This window comes from Protopterus annectens, chromosome 3.part0, assembly GCF_019279795.1.
Source record: "Protopterus annectens isolate FY-2018-M chromosome 3.part0, PAN1.0, whole genome shotgun sequence".
Lineage (NCBI taxonomy): Eukaryota > Metazoa > Chordata > Ceratodontiformes > Protopteridae > Protopterus > Protopterus annectens.
Window position 1 is genome coordinate 1,826,292,632 of NC_056731.1, and position 15,517 is coordinate 1,826,308,148.

Below are 15,517 nucleotides of genomic sequence, written 5' to 3' on the forward strand. Positions count from 1 at the left end.
AGATGCCTAACCATGTACACCTTTAAACAGACCTTTTGTAAGCACTTAATAGTGTTTAACATCTATACAGATATGCCAGTAAACAGTAAGTGTATGATTTGGTCACGGAAGGATGTATCACCACCATGTATAACATAGTATGTATACAAAGATGTGCATGGAATTAGGGAATGACATGTCACAGTATGTAACTCACATTGTACGTGCATTAATTCTAAGAGAAGAGCAGTAGGCAGACATTGTGCTTACGGTGATGGAGTTGTCATATAAGGACAGGTATATGTACCCATGGTAGTTGTGGACATAACAACCATATAATGTGAATAATGTATACATGTTGTAATGAATAGGTGTCTTTGCTATCTACAGTATAAGGGGCATATAAAATGGGCCACAGCGATATAACCCTTGCACTGTATATGATATGTAAAGCAGAGAAAGGACATGTATGACAAGGGAAGTAAAGTGATTGCTCTGCATGTATTACAGCAATTGCAGAATATCATAAAGGTATATGGCAGCTGTGCAGAGCATTATAGTGTAAGTGGCACTTAGGCACTGATAAGTGACAACACACTTTGCAGGTGTACTGCTATGATTACAATGTACAATTGAAAACCAGTAGGTGAGATGCTGACAGTGTTTTGTCATTGGCCAAAGATAAAGGTGGGATGACATTGACTTTTGTGTTTAATGTGTGGTCATCATGGACACCTTGTACGCAGTGCTATTCCCAGAGACAACCATGGATTTGTGCTTCCAACAGGCAGGAATAAGGATGGTGGAAACATGCTCATTTATGTTAAGGCATCATAGGATGACATAAATATGGGAGCATAAGGAATCCTTGACTGGCTAATGAAGTCTTACACAAGTAACCATAGCATGTAGTTTATCCACTGTTGGATACTGTTGTAAATTGTTGCATACATAATATTCAGATTGGAAAGTAAGTGGCCAGTACTTCACCATATCATACCAGGATATTCACTCTACAGTGATATGAAGAGAACACGTGAGGCAATTAGACCAGGAGTTGTTTACATCACAAATATTCCCAGGAACATGTTCAAAAGGGATGTAATGATGCCATAACATGGTCAGACTGAAGCTAGAAAAGGTGATGTGCTACACATGGTATTGGTATACTGCACTATATGGTCATACAGCATAGTATGGAGGAAGACCAGTGCAAACAACACATACAAATGTACAGAGGTAATGGTATGCAGCAAGGCTCTAGGCATGAGCAGCATATGCATGTGAGAAGACTGGTGTATGTAATGTGACATGCAAGACAAGAATATTCATGCACATTACTATTCTATACTGTGTGAGTGCTGTGAAAAAGCACCATAGTAGCTCATGTGAACCACTGAAAATTATATACGTCGGCACTACATATAATAATTTTTTTTGTTGTACTCATACAAATAATACACATATCTCTGTAAAATGATATATGTGCAAGGTAGTGACCAAATTAACTTATGAAAGTCAGCTGAGGCTATTGTCCACACTCTGTGTGACTTGTATGCTGGTACCACTTATGTTTAGCACAAAATATTTGCGACATTCTATCTACCACCTGTAACAGTACATCACCTCTGTTCCCCCAACATATACCACCATGTGAGCCTCATAGTACCATGTACATACCCAACAGCCCTGGGTATGCTATGAGATAAGGGATGGGAACTGGATATCCCAACTGCTGTGCAAAAGGTCTCATAACACAACATAATAAAGACAAACAGCAAATTCATCTATGAAGTTACAGCACACACCTTTACACTTTTGTTTTACTGTTCTTGTATTACATTCATGACTGAGAAAAACATCCACACATGTACGGGGGGGGGCTAAATAGGGTACTATGCATGCTTGCTTGCCACAAATGAGACAAGCTATTGCAATCTGAGATGCAGACATTCTGAGTATGCAATTGTACATGTATTAAATATACATGTGTCAGCACACCAAACCTATGAGATACCAAGAAGTAGATATGTATGAGGCATACTCTGACAAGAAGAACCAATAATATTGTAAAACATGAAAAAGCCATAAGACTGGTCCTATTTGGCCTATTCTTTTCAGAGGTAAAGGCTTAAGTCAAAGGCCTTTGGCTGACCAGATTTGCAGATGACTGCAAATTGGGAGCTATAATAGATTCCCCCATGTCACAAACATCTTGCAAGAGGATCTAACACACAAAAAAATGACCAGTGCCAAAGTCACAGATTAAAACACAATGCCAAGAAGTATATTATAGTGCTTTTGGAAAAAATGCTAATTACACCATTGATAAGACACCCTTAAGAGTTGACTGAGTAGTCCGGAATCTAGGAACATATGTGGACAGTAATCTGGCCTTTTACCAACATGTGGCCAAGGTAGTAAGAAACTCTTTCTATGATGCCCAACTTATAAGTGAGAACATGTCATTCAGATCCAAGGAAGTCACAGTCCCACTTTATTTGGCCCTTATCAGACACATCATTGAGTATAATGACCCCTTTGGCATGTACCTGACCAGACATATGCAACAGCTGGAACATCCACAAAGATTCCTTACCAGGAGAATCCAGGGTATAAACACATTGTCCTATATGGATTATCTTAAAGCCCCATCTCTATACTCTGTCTCCTACAGGTTATTGAGAGGTGATCTTTGCCTGGCCTATAATTCATACTTGGATACAGTTCTGATGGACCTTTCCCACATCTGCAAAATGAACAACATTAGACCCACTAGATCCAAGGATTTACATTTTGTTTGTTACATAAATAAGATAAGTTGGTTCATACGTGATTACTAGGCTAATGGCGCAAGAGCCTTTATGAGACTAGCCAATAATACCTAGGACATGACAATATTATATCTTAATTACCCGGATATGGGATGGGTCTGTATCAGGGTAGTGGGTCTTTGGGTGTTGGAGCCCTGAGTCATTTTACAGAGCTCCTCTGTCCATAAGGGACATGGGCAGTAATCCAGGAGTGAATTTATGGTTCTCCATGTATGAGGAGTGGAGTAGCACAGTACATTATTATTGAACCTCACAAGAAAGTCAGGGTGGAATATTAGGAAGGAGAGCTATGTTGTGGTTGTGTGTGTGTATGTGTGTGTATGTGTGTGTGTCTTTTGTTGTGAATAATAATACAATTATGGGTGCCAAATTATGCATAGCATACCTCTCAACTGTCCAGAGTTTCACAAAAAGTTCAAACTTTTGCTCATATTTTGATTTGTTCCTAATAAAACGTGTTTTTTGTCATATTATTGAAAATTGAAGTTACTAAATAATGGTAGATTTTTATATCCTAAAGCAAATAATTTACCATTGCTGTAAACACTATTTGTGCAGAGTCAGTGGTGCAACAGGTAACATGCTTGCCTTTGGTGCAGAAAGATGGGGGCTCTATTCCCAAATCTGGTAAATCAATTGCTGCCATTGCACAGCAGAATAATGGGGGTGCTGAACTCCTGAGTGTACCACCAACTCAAGTAGGTGAGACATTAAACCAAGGCACCATCTTCTTGAGTTGCTGGTAGCTCAGGTAGATTCACCTACTGAAAAGAGTAGGGTCCTTTATTTATATAATAAATCATGCCTTATTTACAATATATTTACAAATATCTAAAAATGTAGAACTATATATGGATATACAAAGGTATTTAAACATATTCATAATTTCCATTAAATCATACTGAATTTTCCTCCCTATTAGACCCCCCCACTCATTTTTCCATAACCACCATATGATTTTATATAATATTGTTGCTAAAATCCACATGTTCTGTGGTTCCTTTATTTTCTATTTACATATTTAGAAATATTTAAAAATGTACAGATATATAGATATACAAATGTATTTACACATATGAATAATTTCCATTAAATTATACTGAATTTTCTTCCCTATTAGACTCCCACTCCTTTTTTCCATAACTACCATCTGATCTTATTTAATAATGTTGCTAAAATCCATGTGTTCTATGATTTCTTCTTTTTCTTGACAATGCAAACATATCCTACAACTATTCTTTTTTATATGGCATATTTCCTTTTACTGTTAATTTATCTATTACCAGTCTCTGCAAAAATCTTGACATTCTACTTTCTGATTATATCGTTTGCTTCTTATTTTTACAGGTTAGATTTTTTGTCTGTTCCATTTTCCTATGGTTTTACATAGTAAAGATTTATCACTTTGTTGTTATACCATGCTTTTATATATTTTTCTTTATCATCAATTGTTATTTTCTTCAAAAATATTTTAAATATTTTATCTTGGTATCATTTTATTTCTTCATTTATGGACCATTTTTTTATTTTGCTCTTTTTTTACTATACACTAATATTTATCATACTTATGTTTATATTGTTTTACTACTGATATCTGATCTTTTTTTTTCGTTTCTACACTTTAAGGCTTTGGACAAATTTAATGACGCAGCACATACAATTGGGTTAGTTAAACCTAAACCTCCTCCCTCTTTATTTACATACAGATTTTTACTGAGTTTAATCTAGAGTTCAATATTAATTAAAAAAAAAAGAGATATCCATAATAACTGATTTTCAAATACTTTTGGAAAGATAAATACATTTGTTAAGTATGCTATTTTTCCAATATATACTGAATTTATCAAATAAGCCATTTTCTGAATTATAATTTATATGTTCTGCAGAAAGACTGGTTTGGTTTATTTCTTATATTGTTTTTTCCTATTGAATTCTGCTTACATCTTTATTCCCAACCCCTGGATTCAGCAAGCTCTGCATGGACTGCAGGAATAGTGCAAGAGCTGCTGCATGCAATATGGCCGATGAACAAGCTCCTGGAATGTGCACAAGGGCTCCTACACTATTCCTGCACTGACACCACTGCTATATGCTAATTACCTCATTTGCTGGTGAAAACCATGCAAATTAGGTGAATTAGTGATCCAGGAAGCAGGCAGGCATCTGTGCAGGAACAGTGTAACCTGCAGAAATGTATTCGGTTACTAACCGAATACATTTTTGCAAATTACAAAATGGAGGCCTGACAGCTCTAAAGAAAGCATGTATTCACTGTAGTAGGCATGCCAATGGCCAAATACATGGCCATTGGCATGAGAAATAGTTGCAAAATTATAAAAAATAACTTTTATTTTTTTTGGCCAATTTTAGCCGTTTAAGCGTAGGGCAGCTGTGTGCAAATGGGATCGGCCCAAAAATAAGAAAAAAAGTTGGAAATAAGCTTTTAAACCCAAATCAGCATTTTGCCATAATAGTCAGTGGCATGCATAAGACAACAATACCAGGGAATAGTGGTTGCTAAGGGGAAAGGCTCAGTGGGAGTGTGTTAACTAGGAATTAGCATTCTGTTTTATGCAAATGAGGGTATTGATACTGAATCACAGATTTCCTCTCAGTGTTAGCTTGCACAAAACCATGTAGGTGCAGCAACACCATTGTATAAGTATAACAGGTAGATGACCTCATACGGGGGAGTGTCATGCATGCTATAAGCTTATTGGAGCTCTGTGGCACGTGTTTGCCCTTAGCTAAGCACAGCTAATGAAGGGGGCGTGTCTGAGGCTGGCTAGCAGTGTTTATGATGCCTAAATGGCTGTGCACGCCGAACACTGGGTTTAAAAAAAAAAAAAAAAAAAAAAAACAGGAAATAGCAGCTCTGTTCACATCTGAGTACTGGGCATGTGTGCCACCCCTTGGGGCTTAAATGGGAAGGCAATAGGAAGGGAAAACAGCAGTAGGAAGGCAATCAAGGAGAACTAGCACAGCTGGCAGGTGAAATGTATCAGAATCAGCCAATTACACATGGAACAGTCTAGCACACTACTATAAACTATGCAAACACCTTCCAGTCTGTTTTTTCCCACAAACTCTACACCACCATTGTACACAGATGGGGAAATTTTACCTGGCAAAACTAACAAAATGTTAGGGGCTACTGTCGCTCTCATATATCAATATATGCAAGATGCTGAGGGTGGTGAGGATGTGAATGCTGATGGCCAACCCACAGTGAGGAGCAGAGTATACAGACCCAGGGTAACCTACCAGGGGCTACATGAGCTGGAGATAGTGTAGCACTATAGGGTGGACAGGGACAATCTACAGCAAATTGTTGAGCTGTGCTGGCCACGCCTCACACACAGAACAACAGAGGGGAGCCCATCCCAGTGGACACCAAGGTATGTGTAGACTTAAGAATACTAGCCACAGGTACCTTCCAAAGGGCAACTGGGGATATCATTAGGATCTCACAGGCATCAGAATTCAGGGTACTCCATCAGTTCCTGGATGCTATGTCAGCACATGCTGGTGAACACATATATTTCCTCAACACCTGTGAGGAGTTGACCAGCAATATGTGTCTCTTCCACCAAATAGCAGAATACCCTGAGGTAGTGGGTGCTATAGACTGCACGCACATACACATCAAAGCACCACCCGGTGAGTGGAGTAGGGTCTACATAAACTGGAAGAGTTCCCCCTCCATCAACTACCAGATCGAGTAAAATGCCTAGGGCATTATCTTGAAAATGTGTGGGCTGGCAGCCCTGGAAGCTATCACAACTCCCACATCTGGCATATGATACAATTGTACCAGTCATTTGCCAGTGGTGACATCCCATATGGCCACCTAGTGGGGGATGCTGGATACACACTGGAGCCGTTCCTGATGACACCCATCAGAAATGCACACACACCCGAACAAGAACTCCATAATGAGGCACACGCACAAACCAGAATCATAGTAGAGCATATGTCTGGGATGCTCAAGTCACGGTTTGACTGCCTGGACATATCCAGTGAAGCCTTGCAGTATTCTCCAGCTACGTGTACACATATGTTCATAGTATGTGCCATGCTACACAATATGATCCTGCAGAAATAGCTGCAGCAGGAACAGCACGGGACAAGGCCACACAGCCCCCCACCATTGCCAAGGCCATAACAGGCACAGAGAGACACAAAGGAGGAACAACATGAGCCTGCCCTTGTAAGCAGAAGGAGGTGTGCCCAGTATGCCCAGGCCTTGCCAAAGAGGCAACACATAGCACATACACTGACACAGTAGGGACCCAGACAATGAGACTACTCTCTGACTCACACATACAGTAAAAGGGATGCCAAACATGACATTACCTGTGCCTTACCATGTATAAGGAGTGTACTATGTGCATCCGACATAGTCAGCCCTCCAGCACCGTCCTCAGTATTGGCACAACCACAAGGTAAGTCACTCTTCCTATCAATTGCTGAATGGACTAGTATGTTCTGATAATTGTATCTATGGTATGGATGTGAGCATGCAAGGGAATCAGGAGGTTGAATGGGATGGCACCAGATAGTGGACACCTATATGGGCAGCATGAAATCCATAACAAATACTGGTGGCAACATACTAGGCAGTACTAGACAAGGTGACAAATCCCACTGCAGTACATGTGGTGGCCCAAATGTGTGTCCATAGGACACATACATGCATGTCAGTGAGGCACACATACCCACCACCAGCCACAGCCAGCAGGACAAGTGTAGATGACCATAAAGAAAGGTTGGGCTAAGGTCTCCAATTGATGTCAATGGTTAACAGTCCCCCTCCAGACCTTCACAGACAGACCACAGCAGGTCTGACAGTTGTATGCTAGTTCTGAAGGGTAAGAAGTCTGAAAATGAAATGTAGGCCAATAAAATCTAAGCTCTGTACTCTACTGATATGCCTCCAGTCTGCATGATAAGTCAGAATACAAAATGAAATGGAAGCCAACAGAGTACCTGAAATACCAGTACAGTCATAGCAAATGTTTAAAGTAATCTGGTGTGACCCCCCCCCCACAATCCTATATAGAAATGCAGTAACATGTAAGTGTGAGGTGTAATAACAGTGGAGCACAGATTAGCTGAGCTGGCCCAACCTACAGGATAGATTGTTGCATGTGTACAATATGCAGGGGTCTGTGTGTTAGGTTGTTGTGTGTTCAATATTGACTGGAAGTGGTCAGCATGTAGGCATGAAGGGTTGTGTTTTGGTCAGTACTGTGGATGATAGGGCCATGTTCCAACTGCAGTGCCAACCACAGCATTTCTCAGCAATACCCATGTCAGCAGTAGTCCATACTCACTGTCCAGATGTCAATATCTGTCATCATCTGCAACATGGACATGCCATGAATGTGGGCCCAGACATACACACAGTACACAGGTGGAAGTACCCTAGACAGAGTACATAAAATGTAACTGTCAACTGCACACGACTTTGGAATTGTACATACAGGTTAGCAGCACATTAGTTGTCTGTGTAGTATGGAATACTGATGTAGTCTGGCCAATCAATAGCAGACCACAAGAGGCACAGTTATGAAGTAATGAGAGACTACCTATGTCCCCGCACAAGGCAGCATAAGGGGAATATCCTATGTATATATGTGAGTCAGCTGCAAGAAGCTTCCATAGCAGACATGCACTCAGTTCACCCCACCATCAGCCACAGGTTTATCACAGGTCATATCCTTGCTATTGGGAATGAGTACAGTATGACCCCTAGTTCTGTACGGAAATACCCACAGAATGTAGCCTGCTGAAGAGGTGTCCCATGCAGGTGTGTCCCTGGCTGTAAGCACCACCCTGCCAGCATCCAAACCAATGGATTAATATGGACAGGAACTATTGTCATTAACAGCTTGCACACTTACCCTGTCACCCCAGAGGAATCCAGTGGCTCACAGCCTGGGAATGTAGAGGAGTAACAGAATGCACTGCCCTGCTACAGATGGCCTGCATCACTACCAAATGGCCTACAGTCCTCTGTCAAAGGCCTGTGCCTCACCCATAGTGCCAATGTATGTTATCTCATGGGGGTCCCAATTAACAACATAACACAGTCACAGAACACAAATGCAAGGCCATGTTGACAAATCCCAATAGCATGCCCACCATGTCCTACTGCATGAACTGTGGACCAACCCCTAAATACCACTGGGATGAAGTGACAGCTATAGGGTTACTTCTCAGATATCGCTTGCATAATATTAGGAAGAAGATAGAATAACATAGTGGGGGGTGTAGAAGCATGGACATCATGGTGTGTGTGTGTGTGTGTGTGTGTGTGTGTGTGTGTGTGTGTGTGTGTGTGTGTGTGTGTGTGTGTGTGAAGTCTGAAACTCTGATGTGTGCCCATACTACCCCTGCCTATAAACCCAGTAATGGGTGGCTAAAAACCTGCTTGTAAACCACAATGTGATGGGGAACTGACCAGATACATGACCCCTGCGTCTGGGTAACCTGGGTGAAACTGTACAGCTGAGAGGTATGGCCACATTAGGATATGGCTATTCTGTTACGTCAATATATGTACAAGAAGAGGATCTTCAACCACCGTAGTACCAAGGTTCAGGACCATTTACACAGACCCATCAGCAAGTGTCTGCAGCTACCCACCCCCCCCCCAGAATGGCATGAATGTGCAAGAATATGTAGGCTGCAGACCACAATACTGGACACAGCTTCATGCATCTTGTATTTCCCAGGAAATAACTGTGAGCAAATAAGTATATCTGTCAGTAGATGATGACATAATACATCACAGTGTAAAAGAGTATATATGTCTGAATATCTCTGCTAACACCAACCATGTAACACAAACAGCACAGACAGCAATAGTTACAGTATCCCACCATCTGTCACCCATTGTGACTCCATATTGTCAACCTATCTACAGCTATCCTGCAGAAACAGGTTGCTAGCTGTAGGTGTAGAACACCAAACCCTGGACTGGAGTATAGCCTACCTGGAATGGATTCACACACTCAATACAGAAGGTCATACTGGGCATGTTCTTACACTTAGAGAAATGAAGCCCATGTCTGACAACACAGTGATCTATACATATGTAAGTCGCAGATGTCTGTGCACACACACCACATTGTACATCATTCATGCTTTACACACACATTGGATAGTAATACTCACACATATCCTTGGCCAACACACTATAATATGTCAAACATACACACACAGAGATGTGGGAAAGACAGAGACAGACAGTGACAGAGATATTTCCATTATGAGGCCTGTCCCACCCACCATACAGCCAATTGGACGATATCACATGATGTGCTTATGTCAATCACTGTAGATATTCCTTTTCGTGGCCCTCAGCCCTATAGTGCCTGTGGTGCTTGTGATAACTGTGTAACATGATAGTACAAATCAGTATTCATCTAGCATTTGTATACTCAGTTCTGTCATATGTAAAGTTGTGTGCGACTGACTGTGTGTGTGTGTGTGTGTGTGTGTGTGTGTGTGTGTGTGTGTGTGTGTTTTTCCAGAGGAATGTTTTATGGCCCTTTCACACACACTGCACTTCCCATTGCCCATTTTAGCACTCCTGCTGATGTCAGTCACCTTGAAATAGCCCTCTGGCCAAATCTCAGCCCTATAACCTTTGTGGCACTTGCGATACATGTGTTATACTGTAGTATAGCAAACTACTTAGGTAGGAGTTTTAATCCCAAACATGGCAACAGTGAAACTCTGTGTGTGTGGAGATGAATGGTTTTGAGGCCAATCCCACTCACTACACATCCCATTTCCCTAATTTATCATGCCTGCTGTCAGTCACCTTGAAATAACCCTTTGGACATATGCTAGCTCTATAAGCTCCGTGGCACTTGTGATAACTGCATAATGGTATAGTATAGCATGCTATTTAGGTAAGAGTTCTAATTTCCAACATGTCAACTGTGTGTTTGTGTGAAAATGTGTGTGCCTTTGATGATACCTGATTTTATGGACATTCACACTTACTATGCTCCCCTTACTCCTCCTTTAGCACTGCTGCTGATGTTAGTCACCTTCAGAGATACCTTTGGACAGCTCTTTGACATATAAGCTCTGTGATGCTTGAGATACCTGTGTAATACTGTAGTGTAGCATACTAGTTACGTAGGAGTTCTAATCCCAGAAATGACAACTGTGTGTGTTTGTGTGAGGGAGTGTGTGCGTCTTTGATGATACCTGATTTTATTGACATTTACTGCTCTCCCCTTACCTCTCTTTTAGCACTGCTGCTTATGTTTGTCACCTTCAAAGATACCTTTGGATAGCTCTTTGACATATAAGTTCTGCGGCGCTTGAGATATCTGCGCATTACTGTAGTGTAACATATTAGTTACGTAGGAGTTCTAATCCCAGAAATGGCAACTGTGTGTGTGTTTGTGTGAGGGAGTGTGTGTGTCTTTGATGATACCTGATTTTATGGACATTGATACTTACTACTCTCCCCTTACCCCTCATTTAGCACTGCTGCTTATGTTAGTCACCTTCAAAGATACCACTGGACAGCTCTCCAACATATAAGCTCCATGGTACTTGTGATAACTGCGTAATATTATAGTGTAGCATACTAGTTAGGTTCTAGACAATGGAAACTGCGAAACTGTGTGTGTTTGTGTGAGAGAGCGTGTGTGTCTTTGATGATACCTGATTTTATGGACATTCACACTTACTACCCTCCCCTTACTCCTCCTTTAGCACTGCTGCTGATGTTAGTCACCTTCAAAGATACCTTTGGACAACTCTCCAGCAAATAAGTTCCATGGTGCTTGCGATAACTCTGTAAAACTATAGTGTAGCATGCTAGTTAGGTAAGAGCTGCAATCCCGAACATGACAACTGTGGAACTTTGTGTGAGAGAGTGTGTGTGTATTTTATGGTACCTGATTTTATGGACATTCACACTTACTACTATCCCCTTACCCCTCATTTAGCACTGCTGCTGATGTTACTCACCTTCAAAGATATCTTGGCACAGCTCTCCAACACGTAAGCTCCATGGTGTGTGCTATAAATGCAGAACAATGTAGTAGCAGTAACTACATAGGTATGGGTTTGAATCTTCTCCATGGCAAGTGTTTGTGTGTGTACATATGTATGTCTGTACCTCAAAGATTTTGGCCCCATTTACACCCGGTACACATCTCAGTGCCTGACTTTAGCAGTCTTGCAGATATCATCCACCTTAGAAGTATCTGTTGCCAACCCTAAGCCATATAAGGTGCATGTGGTAAATGTGTAACATAATGGTCCGTAAAATTGATTAGATAGAGGTTTGAACCTCACCCCTGACAAATGTAAATGTGTGTAGAGTAAAATTATTTTTGGGATCTCTCCCCCACTACATCACCTAGTGCCAGTATTTACAAGGATTAGTGATGTTCCTCACCTTAGAAGTACCTTGGGACAGCATCCATTCTCTAAGCTCCATGGTGTGTACAGTAAATGTGGTACACTATAGTAGTAATGCATAGCTAGGTAGGGGTTTGAATCTCAATACTGGCAAGCTTGTGTGTGTCTGTCATCAGTATCCTGTGAGGGGGTTGTTGTGATTGTGTAATAACAGGATCCATTGTGGTGGGTTTTCCTAAATTATTATGTTGATGACCTAGTATATGTCACAATGTCCACCTTACAAGGCCAATAGATGTCAAACACCAGAGAGGTTGGTGTAGACAAGCCATAGCCCTACATGTGACAGTATGGATTGGTGAACAATATAGGCAACCCTTCTATTACTCAGACAACACTCTCCACCCACGTCTCATACACAAACACACTTGGCAAGGCAACAACCACTATATTGGTAGTTCCAAGCATATTGCATCACAGTAACCATGGTGTGATTGCAGTGGACTACATGCCTGCTGACCACTATAGTGCCACTGACATCAGAAAGTACTTTGATGTGTTACATCTCCTGACTGAGTGTGTGACATCAGAAAGTACTTTGATATGTTGCATCTCCTGACTGAGTGTGTGTTATCCAGAAAGTAAAAGGACATGGTACCCTGTTCCATCCCCTCAGTAGCTAAATAAATGTGTACAGTGTCCCTTTTGCCATGTTCCCCACTGGATGCCTGCAACAACTGTAGAGTCTGCAAATGGACCCCACAAAGGGAATACCATGTCTTATACACATGGCCTGTATGGACAGATGCCACTAACTCCACTGAATACCAGTATCATGCTGCCAATGTAGGTGCAAGCATGACCTCAGTTAAATAGCCAGGTCTCACCAAATGAGGTCAGGAATGCTACATCAGAAGATAACAATCTGTCCACACAACATGCCCCACAGACTTCAAGTACACTTCCACATGTCAAAAACATGCATGTAGGAAATGTGCACAACCCAGACAATGTCCATGTTATGGAATATAGATCACATAAATGGGAATCAGTGCACATCACTGGCCACCCACAATAGTAACCCAGATAAGTGGATGGTGAATACAATAATACAATACCCACCCCTGGGGACCACTCCTAGGACTACACCCCTGAGCCACACTGAGGACTATTGTCATGTGGCAAGTGTGTGTGTGTGTGTGTGTGTGTGTGTGTGTGTGTGTGTGTGTGTGTGTGTGTGTGTGTGTGTGTGTGTGCGTGTGTGTGCATGTGTGTGAATGTATCCATGTGTATGCGTGTGTGTGTGTGTTTGTGTGTAGAAATGAATGATTTTGAGGCCATTCACCTACTACACACCTGTGAAGCAAAGAACCTATGGATCTCAGCACTGGCAAGTGTGTGTGTGTGTGTGTGTGTGTGTGTGTGTGTGTGTGTGTGTGTGTGTGTGTGTGTGTGTGTGTGTGTGTATGTGTGTGTGGAGATGAATGATTTTGTGGCCATTCACACTCACTACACCTCCCATTGCCCTACCTTAGCATGCCTGCTGATGTCAGTCAGCTTAAAAATAAACTTTGGTCACGTTTCAGCCATGTAAGCTCTGTGATGCTTATGATAACTGTGTAATACTGTAGTGTAGCAAACTAGTTAGGTAGGAGTTCTAATCCTGGTCCTGACAACTGTAATAATGTGTGTTTTTGTGTGAGAGAGTGTGCGTGTGTCTTTGTTGATACCTGATTTTGTGGGCATTCACCCTTACTACACTTCCCTTACCCTTCCTTTAGCATCTCTGCTACTGATGTCATTCACCTTCAAAGATACCTTTGGACAGTTCTCCAGCATATAAGCTCTGTGGCATGCGCAATAACTGCATAACACTATAATAGCAATACATAGCCAGGCAGGGGGTTTGAAACTTAGTACTGGTAAGTGTATGTGTTTGTCTGTGTGTCATCAGTATCCTGTGTGGGTGTTGGTGTGATTGTGTAATGACAGGATCCATTGCAGTGTGGGTTTTGCTGCATTATTATATTGAGGACCTATATGTCACAATGTCCACATTACAAGGCCAACAGTTTTCAAACAATGCAGAGGTTGTTGTAGACATTCCATAGCCAAAAATATCTACTGCCATGTGCAATTACTATATGACAGTATGGATTAGTAAACAATATAGGCAACTGTTATAATACCCATATACCACTCTCCACTCATGGATCATACACAAACACACTTGGCTCTTTCCCCCTTCCTTTCTTACTTTCTCTCTCTCTCTTTCTCTCCCTCTCTGGTAGATGTGGAAAAATACATTTGTTTGCATAGGCAGCAGCTTTACTTTTGTAGGTAATGCTCATGATCAGCTGATGGCCTGTGCAAGAATTGGAGTCCCACACTTGTTAATTGCATGTTGTGGAACAGCTGTGGTATCATTCCTATAGCCAATTGCATGGAAACACACTCCTATAACTAAGCACTTCATGTGGGTGTTGGCCCTTTTCCTTCACTGTGAGCAGGATGTCATATGGGTGTCTGACAAACAGCATCACAGAGGGTAGTTGGAAATACCTCTTACAACAAACACTGTGGAGAGAGGCCAACAAATAGGAGGGGGATGTTCCAGACATGGAGGCAGAATGTAAGTATTGCTGTTCTACATTTGAAGTAATGTTGGTTTAACAGGATTTTTATGGATATGGCTGTTCTGCATGATTTAAAGTCTGGCATGACAGTGCTATGTGGTTGAGGAAACACTCACCTGTAGGGCTATCTGCACACTGCCAGAGTTTGGAGTCTTAGATGTGGTGTGTTACTCACACATTTCCTGTCTTTAGTAATGCAGTAGCATACTCTGATGATTGCAGTCAGGAAATGGTGACATCCATGTGTGTTACTGACTTCATATCCCACAGAAGAGATATGTCACAACAAACCCTGTTACACCAGCAATTTTCTCAGTTTATCACAGCAATATGTCAATACTGGCCCTGTGTTTATGCCTCAGTCCCCCAAGTCTGTCACCCTTTGTCCATATGTCATGCAATAAGAGGTGCATATGTACAGTATATCATTATTTACTGACATCATTCCTGATAGCAAAACAGTGATATATCAGACTGCCAGACATGTTATGTATAGTAGGCCTTATATTTGAGGACAAACTCTGGACATTCTATTGTAGTCTGCACAGTAGTGAAGTCTGCGTACTTATGGTGATTGTGGACAGTGTCAGTATTGTATAGCAGTGTATTGTGAATATGTTACTTGGCCTGTGTACAGACTGTGGTAGATGTCAGTGTTATTGGTAGTGT